The sequence below is a fragment of the Hordeum vulgare genome, chromosome 6H (genome assembly GCF_904849725.1).
Source record: "Hordeum vulgare subsp. vulgare chromosome 6H, MorexV3_pseudomolecules_assembly, whole genome shotgun sequence".
NCBI lineage: Eukaryota > Viridiplantae > Streptophyta > Magnoliopsida > Poales > Poaceae > Hordeum > Hordeum vulgare.
Genome location: NC_058523.1, coordinates 199,651,203 through 199,665,210, shown reverse-complemented (window position 1 = coordinate 199,665,210; position 14,008 = coordinate 199,651,203).

The following is a 14,008-nucleotide window of genomic DNA, read 5'->3' as shown; positions in this document are numbered from 1 at the left end:
CTTTCCTCTTCAAAGGAAAAACCAACGCAAGCCCAGTCTCCGTCAACATGCCAATTTCTGGCGCTGTTGTTTGTTGTCGTAGCAGTGACCTATGATTAGGGAAAAGCCAGACATATGATTGTAGAAGCGTATACGCTCTTACTGCAAAACGATTTGGGAGCTAGTAGCCCCCAAGTAAGCCGGCTTAATTCTCAAAACCATATAGGGTGCCCATGTTTGAACCGTGTAACGTGGCAACTTTGGCCCTCTTTGGCGTATCAACATCCAGTTCTGAAATAAGGGCAACGTGGTGACTTATGCTCTTTGATGCTGATAGCGTCCATGTCTGGACGACTTATGGAAAAATAAAGACTCATGCTTTCAAGAAGCTGAAACTACAAAAGACCCCGAAGTTCGTGGGCGCCGGCTTTATTGCTTTATATATAAAAGAAGAGATTACAAAGTCGGAATTGTAGACTAGATAAGGAGCCAGTGGCTCTAAGTATAGTATGGCCACAATTGGGCGATGTTCCATGGGCGGGTTGTCTCAACCTCTGTTGTTGGCCTATCTGGGCGAAGATCCACCAGGTAGTATGAACCGTTGTGGAGATTTTTGCTGACGACAAAAGGTCCTTCCCATGGAGGAGATAATTTATGCATACCAGTATGATCTTGAATCCACCGGAGCACTAAGTCGCCCTCTTGAAAAGTTCGGCTCTTGACTCGGCGGCTGTGATAGCGTCGCAAGTCTTGTTGATAAATCGCCGATCATGACGCGGCCAAATCATGCTCTTCCTCGAGGGCGTCCAATGAATCTTGACGTGCTATCACGTTGTTTTGTTCCACATAGGCGGTGAATCGTGGTGAGTCATGTCTGATGTCACTTGGTAATACTGCCTCTGCTCCATATACCAAGAAAAAGGGTGTGTAACCGGTAGACCGATTAGGGGTGGTTCTGATGCTCCACAAAACTGAAGGTAATTATTCAACCCAGCATCCCGGAGTACGTTCCAGAGATACCATAAGTTGGGGCTTGATTCCTCGCAATATTTCCTGATTCGCCCTTTCTGCCTGTCCATTAGACTAAGGGTGGGAAACCGCAGAAATATCAAGCCTGATGTGCTCCTTTGCAAAGAAATCTTGCATCGCGCCTTTGGATAAATTAGTACCATTATCAGTAATTATACTATGAGGATACCTAAAGCAAAAAAATCAACTTCTTGAGGAACTTGACAGCCATGTCTGCATCGTAGCTGCTAACCGGCTCTGCTTCAACCCACTTGGTAAACTTGTCAACCGCCACCAATAAGTGAGTCTTTTTATTGGACGACATCTTGAAGGGGCCAACCATGTCCAGCCCACAGACTGCAAAAGGCCATGTAATTGGAATCATCCGTAATTCCTAAGCCGGCACAGGCATCTGACGTCCAAATTTTTGACACCCATCACATCTGCGTACTATATTCTTAGCATCTGCATGAGCTGTCAACCAATAAAACCCATGCCTAAAGGCTTTCGATACCAGAGAGCGTGACCCAACATGATGACCACAGTTGTCTGCATGTATCTCATTGAGAATCGCACACCCTTCCTCGGAGGAAACACACCTTTGAAAAATTCGAGAAGTACTTCGCTTGTGTAACTCGCCTTTATGTATGATCATGGACTTGCATCGGCGAACGATTTGGCGGGCCAACAACTCGTCAGTAGGTAACTCACCTCGTGCCAGATACGCCATGTAGGGGATTGCCCAATCCGGGGTAGCACGGAGAGCCGCCACAAGTTGAGACTCAGGGTCAGGAATTGCTAAATCTTCTTCTGAAGGTAATTTTACCGATGGGTTGTACAATACATCCAAAAAGACATTAGGGGAACCAACTTACGTTGTGAACCGAGGCGTAAAAGAGCATCAGCCGCCTCATTGAGCCGATGATCAATGTGATTAACCTGATAGCCATGAAAATGACGTGCCACGTTCGACACTGCACGCCTATAAGCCGCCATCAGAGGATATCTGGAATCCCATGTGCCAGAAACTTGCTACGCCACTAGATCTGAGTCGCCCAAACATCTGACTCGACTGAGGTTCATCTCTTTGGTGATTCTCAACCCATAGAGCAGGGCCTCGTATTCCGCCACATTATTGGTACACGGGAACATGAGTCGGAGGACATAGCAAAACTTGTCACCCTGAGGCGAACTCAAAACCACGCCAGCCTCTGAGCCTTCCAGGTCTCTAGACCTGTCAAAATGGATAGTCCAATACGTGTGATCAGGTTTGTCTTCCGGAATTTGCAACTCGGTCCAATCATTGATGAAATCCACCAATGCTTGAGACTTAATAGCTGTGCGAGGGGTATATTTCACATGATGGGGTCCAAGCTCAATGGCCCACTTAGCAATCCGCCCAGTCGCCTCTCGATTCTGTATGATATCACCAAGTGGAGCAGAACTGACCACCATGATAGGATGCTCTTGAAAGTGATGTTTCAACTTCCGACTCGCCATGAATACCCCAAAGACTATCTTCTGCCAATGTGGGTAGCGCTATTTGGAGAGGGTTATGACTTTGCTGATAAAGTAGACCGGTCTTTGAACCGGGTATTCCTTCCTTTCCTCTTTGCGCACGGCGACCACTGCAACACTTACCACTTTAGAATTGGCAACAATGTACAGGAGCATAGACTCTTTGTCAGTCGGAGCAGCTAAGACTGGCGGCTCAGCCAGTTGTTTCTTCAAGGCTTCGAAAGCTTCGTTGGCTTCATCCGTCCAGACAAAGCGATCGGTTTTCTTGAGCACCTCATAAATAGGGATGACTTTCTCCCCAAGGCGACTTATGAACCTACTTAGAGCCGCAATATGACCCGCCATGCGCTGAACTTGATTGACATTGGTCGGCTTGCCTAGCAAAGTGATCGCTTCAATTTTATTCGGGTTAGCTTCGATGCCTCGTTCTAACACCAAGAAGCCCAATAACTTTCCTATGGGAACACCAAAAACACACTTGGTAGGGTTAAGCCTCATCTGGTACACGCGCAAATTGTCGAAAGTCTCCTTGAGGTCCTCCAAAAGTAACTCTTTCTTCTGGGATCCGACCACTATATCGTCAACGTAGGCGTGAACATTGCACCCGATCTGTCTGTGTAGGCAATTCTAGATGCAGCGTTCGCCCCCGTGCTCTTGAGCCTGAACGGCATGGACACATAACATAAGGCTCCAAAGGGAGTTATAAATGACGTTTTCTCCTGATCCGCCAAAGCCATCTTGATCTGGTGGTACCCCGAGTAAGCATCTAGAAAACATAGTCGCTCGCAACCCATCGTAGAGTCATTGATTTGATCATTGCAAGGGAGGGCGAAAGGGTCCTTTGGGCAAGCCCTGTTGACGCCAGTGTAGTCAATGCACATGCGGAAGGTGTCGTTCTGCTTGAGTACCAAGACCGGGTTAGCCAACCACTCAGGATGAAAAACCTCGATAATGAATCCAGCGGCCAAAAGCCGGGCGACTTCCTCCTCAATTGCTTTACGCCATTCTTCATTAAACCGGCGAAGATACTGCTGAACCGGCTTTATTTTAGGGTCAATATTAAGGTGGTGCTCAGCGAATTCTCTCGGTACACCTGGCATGTCTGAAGGCTTCCATGTGAAGATGTCCCAATTATCATGGATGAATTCGATGAGCGCGCTTTCCTATTTGGGATCCAGACCCGTCCCAATTGTGAACTGCTTGGATGAGTCGCCAGGCGTGAAATCTATCACCTTCGTATCGTCCGTCGGCTTAAACTTGAGGGGCGGCTCTGAATTGATTGTGGGTTTCTTGAGTGGTGTCATATCTGCCGGGTCAACATTGGCTTGGTGAAACTTGAGTTCCTTAGCCGCGCAAGGAGACTAGTCATAAGCCGCGTGTCCTTCCTCGCATTCTTGAGCTGTTTTCCTGTCCCCGTTGATCGTGATAGTTCCCTTAGGGCCTAACATTTTGAGTTTGAGGTAGACATAGCATGCACGGGCCATGAAACGAGCGTAAGCCGGCCTTCCGAACAGTGCGTGGTAAGGGCTCTTGATCTTGACCACCTCAAACATGAGGGATTCGCTCCTGTAATTGGACTCCGTGCCAAAAGCTACATTAAGTTTGATCCATCCAACAGGGTATGCCGACTTAACCGAAAAAATGTCGTGGAAGACCGTGGGAGATGGCATCAAATCGCCCTCTGAGAAATTCATCCACCGAAAGGTATCGAAATATAAGATGTTAATGCTGCTGCCGCCATCCATAAGGACCTTGGAGAGTGTATAGCCCCCGACCTGGGGGGCCACGACCAGAGCTAAATCGCCGGGGTTATCAACCCGGGGCGGGTGATCCTCCCTACTCCAAATAATGGGCTGCTCAGACAAATTGAGGTACCTGGGAACCGTCGGCTCAACCACACTAAAAGCTCTGTGCTTTACCTTTCGGTCCCTTTTGCAAGTGCTCGTGGTGAACACATGATATTGTCCGCTGTTCAACTCCTTAGGATTTTTCTAGGAGCCGCCATTGTCATACTGCTGCTGGGGGTCGCCTTGCGGGGGTGGTTGCTGAAACACGCCCTGCGTATTGTACTGCTGATTGTTTTGAACCTGGTACTGGCCGACATTAGACTATGACCCGCCTTGTGGGACCAGGTTGGGAAATCCACCAAACGGGTTTTGGTATGATCGGGCGTGCCAAATTGTTCCTGATGTCCGCCCTGGTTACCTCCTTGACCATTCTTGAGCGCCTCAGCGCGGAATTCCTACATCACATAGCAATCCTCCCATGAGTGGGTGGACGGACGTTCCGCGGTGGCGAGTTGTGGGCAAGGGCCCTTGCGCATCTCGTGATAATTGTGTGATTTCTTCCCACTGAAGCCCCTTTTCTTCTAACGCTGGTTCCCGTTGCCAGCGTTAGTGTTAGCGACAAAGGCTGTCACGCCTTCCTGCTGCCTCCTTTTACGTTGTCCTGCGGGGTCGTAGTTTCCTCGCCCTTGGAACTCGGAGTGGCCCTTTGACGACTCGCCTCTCCTGGCGGTGCTAACTTTGTCGTCATCCTCCCCGGGATCTTTAGTGTCATCTGATTCGGCATACCTAGTCAAGGTGTCCATCAGTTTGCCCATGTCCTACACCTTACGTTTGAGTTGCCCAAGCTTCAGCACCAAAGGCTCGTAGTGACAATTTTTCTCCAGGACCAGCACGGCCTGAGCCGCCGAGATGCCATCCGATGAATGGATTACTTCTGCGACTCGCTGCATCCAATGATGGGTCGACTCATCCGGACGCTGAACACAGTGCTGTAGGTCGACGATGGTCATCGGGCGCTTGCATGTTCCTATGAAATTTTTGACGAAGCGTTCCTTCAACTCGGCCCAGGTGGTGATGGAGTTGGGCGGCAGGTTCTTCAACCACGTGTGTGCTGTTCCTTCGAGCATCATGGTGAAATACTTAGCGCAGAACGCCTCACTCACATCGAGCATATCCATCGCAATCTCGCAACTCTCGATCCATGCACCTGGCTCGAGGTCTCGCGTGTAATTGAGTACCTTCCGTGGTCCTTTGAAATATTTCAGCATACGCTCATTGCGAAGGGCGGGCGCTAGACATGGCACCCCGACGTGCCTGCCACCTGTTTCGGTCAACGTGGGAGAAGGCAAGGTGTAAGCCGGATAACCCTGACCCGCCGCGGCCGTTGTTTCCATCAAGTGTGCGGCTCGCACCGAGTCCACAAGATCCTGAGTCCGTTTGTCGGGCATCCCGAGCGGATTGATCTGCGGCGAACGCCGTTGCTCGCTGGTCATTGCGGGCGGGTCATCATGGCAGCTTCTGGTGTGACTCACCTAGGGCGTGGAGTGTAGCCACTCGCGGCTATATGAATATTGTGCATGTTGTACTACCGCCGTTTTTAGCATCTCGATGGCATTTCTCGCCTCCATTTCGGCCAGGGAGTTTCCGTGAATGGGGAAAGATTCAAGGTGGCGGGTTGCTGCTAGCATGTTGTCAACGGGGTTCGAGAAGTGACCCCGCGATGTTTGGAAATGGGGTGCATGAGCCTCCATCGGCTGAGGCGGCTGAGGGTTAAGTGGTGGCCGAGCCGGGTCGTCTTCTGGGGCAACCTGCCATGGCCGATTGGGCTCCATCCTAGGGTTATGTGGGCTGTGGAAGTGTAGTGCCCCAGATATAAACCTTCCCCATTTGGAACCTATCTCATGTGGGTCCACCTTTTCATGCTATGAGAGAGCCCATGCTCATTATTTCATGTGATGTCACCTTATTATTTTTTCTCTTCCTTTGTGTGCATGCATTCCTTATCATGCCATGTGTTCTTGTTGTTGCATTGTGTTCTTGTGATTTCATGTGTTGCCTTGTGATGATGTTGCATGTGGTGTATAGCTTGTGTGGAGTGATGCTTGTGAAAGTATTTGCATAGGTTTCAAACCATCCTCCCTCTCTCTCTAATTTCTACTCTATGTCAAGATTCACTCCTTCCTTCCCTGTTTTAAAAATATCCAATGTTTAGGGATTATTGTGAGAGTGAAGTTGTGATAGTTTAGTGCTTTTTAGAAGTGTTGAAAACAGGTGCAATAAATACAAAGCAGAGGCATTAATTCTGTTTTGTGAAATATTATCTGCTCCTAAAAATCTTGATCTTATTTTATTTAAAAAGGTCATTTTTTTATGACCAGGAGGTATTTTCTTTTGAATTTATCCCAGTAGTTTTGCCTTGTATTATTTTTTCTTTCTCTGGCCTTTCTTTCAAATAGAAGGAGCCCAGGTTTTCTTTTCTATTTATTGGCGCCAGTGGGCTTCCTCCTCCTAACACCGTCTATTCTCTCTCCCTCTGCTTCTTTTCGTCAGTGCGCGTGTAGGAACAGAGCCCCCGTTGCACTAACGTCGAGCCCCCCCCCATATAGCGTGGAGTTCGTGCCCCCCTCGGCCTAGGGTTTCCCTTTCGCCCTCTCCTGCCGCCGCCACCTCTCTTCTTCCCCTCTGTCACATCCCTAACCCTTAAGCAAGATAGCATTGTGCTCATGTCTTCTTTGCATTTGCATCTAAGAAGTTTCAACAAAAACAACAAAAGTGGCAAAGGAAATACTCAAAACCCTAGCCACCATTTCAGTTAAAGGAAATCTCAAACTAGTTCAAAATCAATGAACCCAAAATGGTCTCAAGAAATGTTCAAACTTTCTGATAAATCATGAAAGTAAATGAGCATTGGAGAAAACTATTTCCTTGACACCTTAAGCTTTTTAAATTAATGCAAAAGCCAGTGGTTTCAAATTTAAAAATTGAAATTAGAAACTATAATTTTGCAAAAATGTTGAAAACCTTGGAAATGGTTGGGGATATTATAACAAATATTTCAGGAGGTCTAAAATAGTTTTTACTTTTTGTTTTGGAGCTGAAATAATTAGCAAAACAATGGTTAGCAAAACAAAAAAAACATGGCCCGGCCCATCTCCCCGCTCGTCCCCTCCCTCGCGCCAGTAGGCAGCAGGAGGTGGCCGCCGCCCCCTCCGGCGCGGCCACGCACCTGCGTGCCTGCCTGGCCGCCGCCTCACGCTGGCGACGACGGGGATAAGCTCCCCAGAGCCTCATATCCATTCCCCGCCTCGGTTCTCCTCCTCGTCCTTGCTGCCGCCATTAGAGCCGAGCTCGAGCTCGAGCTGCCCATGCCCCTGGCCATAGGATCCCCTCCCAGAGCACGCCATTAGCTCCGCCTCGTCGCCCTGGTTATCCCTGCAGAAGCCGAAGCTTCCTCGAGCCCTGCAACACCCGCAACGCCGTCGTCTTCCACCTCCGGCCGCCGGACCTCTCCGGTCGATTCGCTCCCTCTGGCGCATCCCCGAGCCCCTATTCAGCACCATCCGAACCACCGTGAGCTCATCGTCGTTTCCCCTCTCGCCCCACGCTCTCCCGTGCATCGTATCCTAGTTCCCCACCAAGGCCGAGAGCTTCTCGCCGCCGGCCATGTCGCTGCCGACGCTGTGATGGCTGATCCACGCGCCCGAGCTAGGATTCGAGCTCCTGGAGCCTCCAGGAGCGTGTCGAGCCCTCCAGCTGCCCTCCCCGTGCCCTAGAACCGCCCCGTATAGAAGGCCGAGCTTCGGCCGCCACTCCGGCTCGTCGCCGACGCCTCTTCCGGCGACCCTAGCCTCCCCAGACGGTCCTGCCAGATCGGCCACTTCGCGAGCATGCTGTAGCTGCCAACCGCGTGCGTTTTGGTGCTGTGCAGCGCCGTCTAGGTCGCCTCCGGCGAGCCCTCCGCCGCGGGTCTGGTCGGTATGCCATGCGTACGTGTGTCTTACTTGGTATGTATGGGGTTCAAATACCTAGTCGTGAACTTTAGTAGCACTCCTTACAAGGAAATGCCCCTTTGTGATCCAACGAGCCTTGGTAGTTCGCTACTGCTCCGGACACATTGGTTGACCGGCATGTGTCCTTCTTAGCTGCTGTGTCTATCCCCTTTGGGAAATGTCACGCGATGTAATGGAGTCCTTGTAGCTTGCTACGACTCGTCTACATTCGCCGATGACCGACACCTGCTTTGTTGGGTCATGTATGCCTGTCCTTGTGCGGTACTGCCACTTTGGTTCATGACTAGACATGTCGATCCGAGTTCTTTGACATTGGATTGCTAGCGACACTATCGCATACGTGAGTCAAAAGACGCAAACGGTCCCGGCTAAGGTAAGGCTGCAGCCGTGGGGTTAACCGTGCGTGAGACCACAAAGGGATGCGATGTGTTACAGGCTAGATTCCTATGGCTTAGGATCGGGGTCCTGACGGCGTTGGTATCAGAGCCTGACTGACTGTTGGATTACTAAGCCAAACTGGTCGAAGTTGAGTCTAGAATTTCTTTAGCTATATATAAGGGAATTGTTTGTGGAAGGGAACGTAAGACTCTTGTTCTCTTCTCAAGTTATTCTATTCTGGTCATCCTCGCCTTTTCTGCGGGAATTAAGGACTAGATTTCTCATCTTCTCCTAGGCTCGTGTTTCCGATCGGTAGCTTATAGGACTACGGGTCGAGAGATATTGGGTTTCTTTTATCCCTAGGAAGCAGGAAGTAAGTTTGATGATCAGAGAGTTGAACTTGATAGTTGAGTGGTGATGCTATTTCATTTTGGGTTGTCTCAAAATTTGTTTTTGAGCATTTACAGCCGTTATGCTACCCAATTTTGCATTCGGAGCTCTAATGCTTTTGCATTACTCTCTATTTACAGATGCCTGGCCGTCCTTCTCGTCAGGTGGTACGTCTGACCAGGTGCATTGATGTGCCGGGTCATACGGCCATGCTGGTCAGGGTGATGTCGGTGTGCGGTTACCGCTGGTACCCCGAGTACACGGTAGAGGAACAGTACCGAGACTTCAACCAGAGCCAGTACATCTGCACTGTTAGGGTATTCCCAGACTACCCTGGAGTGGAGAAGCCAATCCATTGGTCCTATGGGTTGGGGGTCACCGTTGACATGGCAGTACAGGATGCTGCCTATTCAATGCTGACTATTATGAGAGCGAGACATGCACTGCTGCAGAATTCAGAGTTCTGCTATGTTTCGGCCTCTCAGTCTGGTGAAGAGGGATACCTCAGTGGAGTCTATTTTGATTCTTCTATGGAGGATCCACTTCTGCAGTCCACTGTTGAGATGCTAGAGAACAGAGACAGGGATGCTCGTGCTCTCCGCATGGAGCTTTATGCTACCCGTGCCCGTCTGTGGACAGTTTTGACGCAGCTGGCACCGGTAGTCCAGACAGGGTATGGAGAGATGGAGATGCTGAACCCTGTTAGGACCCATCTTCCGGCTCACGTTGACTGGCCAGCTATAGGAGGAGTCACACCTCTTCGGGGACCCCTCTTACCACCAGTCAGGGGACAAGGCCACATCCGTGTCCTTATGGATCCCAGGGATCTCAGGCTAGAGTGTTTCCTGATCCGCAGGTTGAGCTTCCAGGTCATGGAGGTAATATCTATGAGATGTTCTATGCGGATGCCTGAGCTGTGAGCGGAAGGATAGTATGGTAGTAGCCGTACATTCACAGTCCTGCGTGACTTGTGAAGTATGGTAGTAATGTGAAATGAATTCCGGAGGCCTAGATAAATATTGTATAGGAAGCTTGTAAGCCTCTGATGAGTAGTTCCACCATTTCAGTAGTTTTCTCTTCGAGTAAGTTTGTACTGAACTATGTAAGGGTGTGTATGAACCATGGTGTATATATAGCAGTTGCTTGTTACCATGTTGTTCGGATATTAATTTCCGCATTCCGTGTGTTCAGTACATTCTTAATCCATAGCTAGTATTGATATGATATTGGTCTAAGCTATGAGTTTGTTTGTCAGGATGGTGTTCACCAGGTTGAACCGTGCCCCTGCTCATGAGCAAGGCGAGGGTAGTCAAGCATCGCAGGAAGACCTGCCTCACCCACCTTCTCTGGTGGAAGTGATGCTTGAGGCAGAAAGAAACAAAAGGGAGACCAAGCGACTGCTAGAGCGTATTGAGCATAATACGGCTCGATAGCCTAGGAATGCTGCAGTGTCCCTCAATGACTTCGTGAAGCTGAATCCTCCAAAGTTTCATCATTCCATCGATCCCCTCGACGCTGATGACTGGCTGTGCAGCATCTCACGCAAGATTCGCTCTGTGAATGTGTCTGAGGCCGACAAGGTGACCTTCGCGACGTATTTCCTGGGGGGACCCGCCAATCTGTGGTGGGAGAATTTTGAAGCTATGCGTCCCGCTGAACCAGTGGCCACATGGGCAGACTTCAGCGCAACTTTTCGTCTGCACCATATTCCAGAGGGCCTGATGGACAGAAAGAGAGAGGAGTTATGTGCCTTCACTCAGGGCAAGTTGTCTGTGGATGCCTATAGCCGCGAGTTCGGTAACCTCGCCCGCTATGCAACAGAGGAGGTGTCTACTGACGCCAAGAAGCAAGCAAGATTCCGTAAGGGTCTGAGCCCTGAGCTCCGTCGAGACCTGCGCCTCCATGAGTGTGCAAGTTTTCAAGCCCTGGTCAACAAAGCGATCAGTGCGGAGACTGGTCATACTGACTTCGAAGCCACAAGGAAGCACTCCCCGTGACTTTGGCTCATCTGCTGGTTCCGCGTTTCCAAAACGCAGGCTGTGGGTTCCAAACAGTTCTCTGCCGCCAAGATACCCTCCGAGGCCATCCTACGTGGCGCCTCAGACGAATCAGGCCAACCCTCCAGCAAAAGCTTATGGTGTTCCAGCTAGCAATGCTGCACCACGTGCCAACCAGGTGATATGCTACAAGTGTGGAGAACCAGGGCATTATTCCCGTGAGTGTCCTCAGAATGTGGGTGCCAAGCAACCCGGAAAGTCCGTCGGGCAGGCCAAGTCGGGTGAAGCTTATTATGTAAAGCCAACTCATGCACGTGGCCGTGTGAACTATGTGTCAGCAGAAGAAGCCGCAGAGGATCCCGACGTCATGCTGGGTACGCTTCTTGTTAATCATCACCCAGCGTCCGTTCTCTTTGACACTGGGTCTTCTCATTCCTTCATTTCAGAAAGTTATGCACAGTTGCATAACATGTCATTTTGTGATATGCCAATCCCATTGGTCGTCCAAACCCCTGGTAGTAAATGGCAAACCTCTAGGATAACCTATGACAATGAAATTCTAGTAGACAGGCTAGTTTTTCTAGCCTCATTGATAGCATTGAAATCTTCGGATATTAATATCATCTTGGGCATGGACTGGATGTCAGCTCACTATGCCAAGATTGATACTCATTCTAGAAATGTACAGCTTACCCATCCCTCGGGTGAGATAGTAAATGTCTCTACTCGAGCTGCCAAATGCCAACTCTATTCCCTAAATGCCAACCCTCCTCCGGAACTTGAAGACATTCCGGTAGTCCGTGACTTCCCGGATGTTTTTCCAGAGGAACTGCCAGGAATTCCACCTGACAAAGATGTAGAGTTTGTGATAGATCTTGTTCCGGGAACTGTTCCAATAGCTAGAAGACCTTATAAGATGGCACCCCTGGAGCTAGCCGAACTTAAGAAGCAATTAGATGAGGCTTTGAACAAGGGTTTCATTCGTCCTAACTCTTCTCCTTAGGCTTGCCCCGTCCTCTTCGTCAAGAAGAAAGACGGAACGGATCGGATGGTTGTAGATTACTGACCAGTTAATCTGGTCACCATTAAGAACAAGTATACGCTCCCCAGGATCAACGACCTGTACGATCAGCTCGCTGGATCCTCAGTCTTCTCCAAAATGGATTTGAGGTTGGGATACCATCAAATCAAGATCAATAACGGGGACATTCCAAAAATGGCTTTTGTTACTCGTTATGGCCAATATGAGTACACCGTTATGTCCTTTGGTTTAACCAATGCCCCAGCCACCTTCTCTCGGCTGATGAATTCAATCTTTATGGAGTATTTGGATAAATTCGTCGTAGTATACCTCGATGATATTCTCATCTACTCAAAGAATGAACAAGAACATGCCGAGCATCTAAGGCTGGTATTGATGAAACTTCGAGAGCATCGCCTTTATGCCAAATTTTCAAAATGTGAATTCTGGTTACCAGAAGTGACCTATCTAGGCCACGTAATCTCTGGTAAGGGTATTGCTGTCAATCCCGAGAGAGTTCAAGCTGTCCTTGATTGGACTCAACCTGAATCGGTTAAGCAAGTTAGGAGTTTTCTTGGTCTAGCGAGCTATTGTCGCCGCTTCGTCGAGAATTTCTCCAAGGTTGCAAAGCCTCTAACTGAACTCCTCAAGAAGGATAAAAAGTTCGAGTGGACACCACAGTGTGAGCATAGTTTTTAGAAACTGAAAAGACGCCTGACTTCCGCACCTGTGTTGCTACCACCAGATTTTTCTAAGGACTTTGTTGTCTATTGCGACGCCTCGCGACAAGGATTAGGTTGCATTCTCATGCAAGATCGTCATGTGATCGCATACGCATCTCGTCAGTTGCGTCCACATGAGGATAATTATCCCACACATGACCTTGAGCTTGCAGCTGTGGTCCATGCACTAAAAACCTGGCGATATTACCTTTTGGGTAATCGTTGCGAAATATTCACTGATCACCAAAGTCTGAAATATATCTTCACCCAGCCGGATTTGAATCTCAGGCAAAGACGGTGGGTTGAGTTGATCTCGGATTACGACTTAGGGATAACTTACACCCCGGGGAAGGCCAATGTTATGGACGATGCACTAAGTCGTAAATCTTATTGTAACAATTTGATGCTACAACAAGGTCAACCACATCTCCATGAGGACTTTCGGAAGTTGAATCTTCATATTGTTCCTCAAGGATTCCTTTCTACCCTGGTGGCGAAGCCTACTCTTAAGGATCAAATTATAACTGGCCAAAAGCGTGACAAGGGTATATCACGGATCAAGGAGAATATTTTTTGCGGAAACGCTAAAGAATTTTCCATGAATGATCAAGGTGTTGTGTTCTTCCAGAATCGTTTAGTGGTTCCTAAGAACCCACATCTAAGGCAGTTAATCCTTAAGGAGGCTCATGATTCTCCTCTCACCATTCATCCCGATAGTACTAAGATATATCAGGACCTACGCCAGAGGTTCTGGTGGACTAGGATGAAGAGAGAAATTGCTGAGTCCGTTGCTAACTGCGACGTTTGTCGTCGAGTTAAGGCAGAACATCAAAGGCCTACTGGCACCCTTCAACCTTTAGCTATTCCTGAATGGAAATGCGATAAAGTTTGCATGGATTTCATTACCGGATTTCCCAAGACCAAGAAAGGGAATAATGCTATCTTTGTGGTCATTGACCGTCTTTCCAAAGTGGCTCATTTTCTTCCCGTTCGTGAGAGTATAACAGCTAGCCAGCTAGCAGAGTTATATATCTCTCGAATAGTGTCTCTTCATGGTGTTTCCCTAGAGATTAACTCGGACCGTGGAAGTATCTTTACTTCTCGCTTCTGGGAAAGTTTTCAGAATGCCATGGGGACTCACCTATCTTTTAGCACTTCTTTCCATCCCCAATCAAGTGGTCAAGTAGAAAGAGTGAAT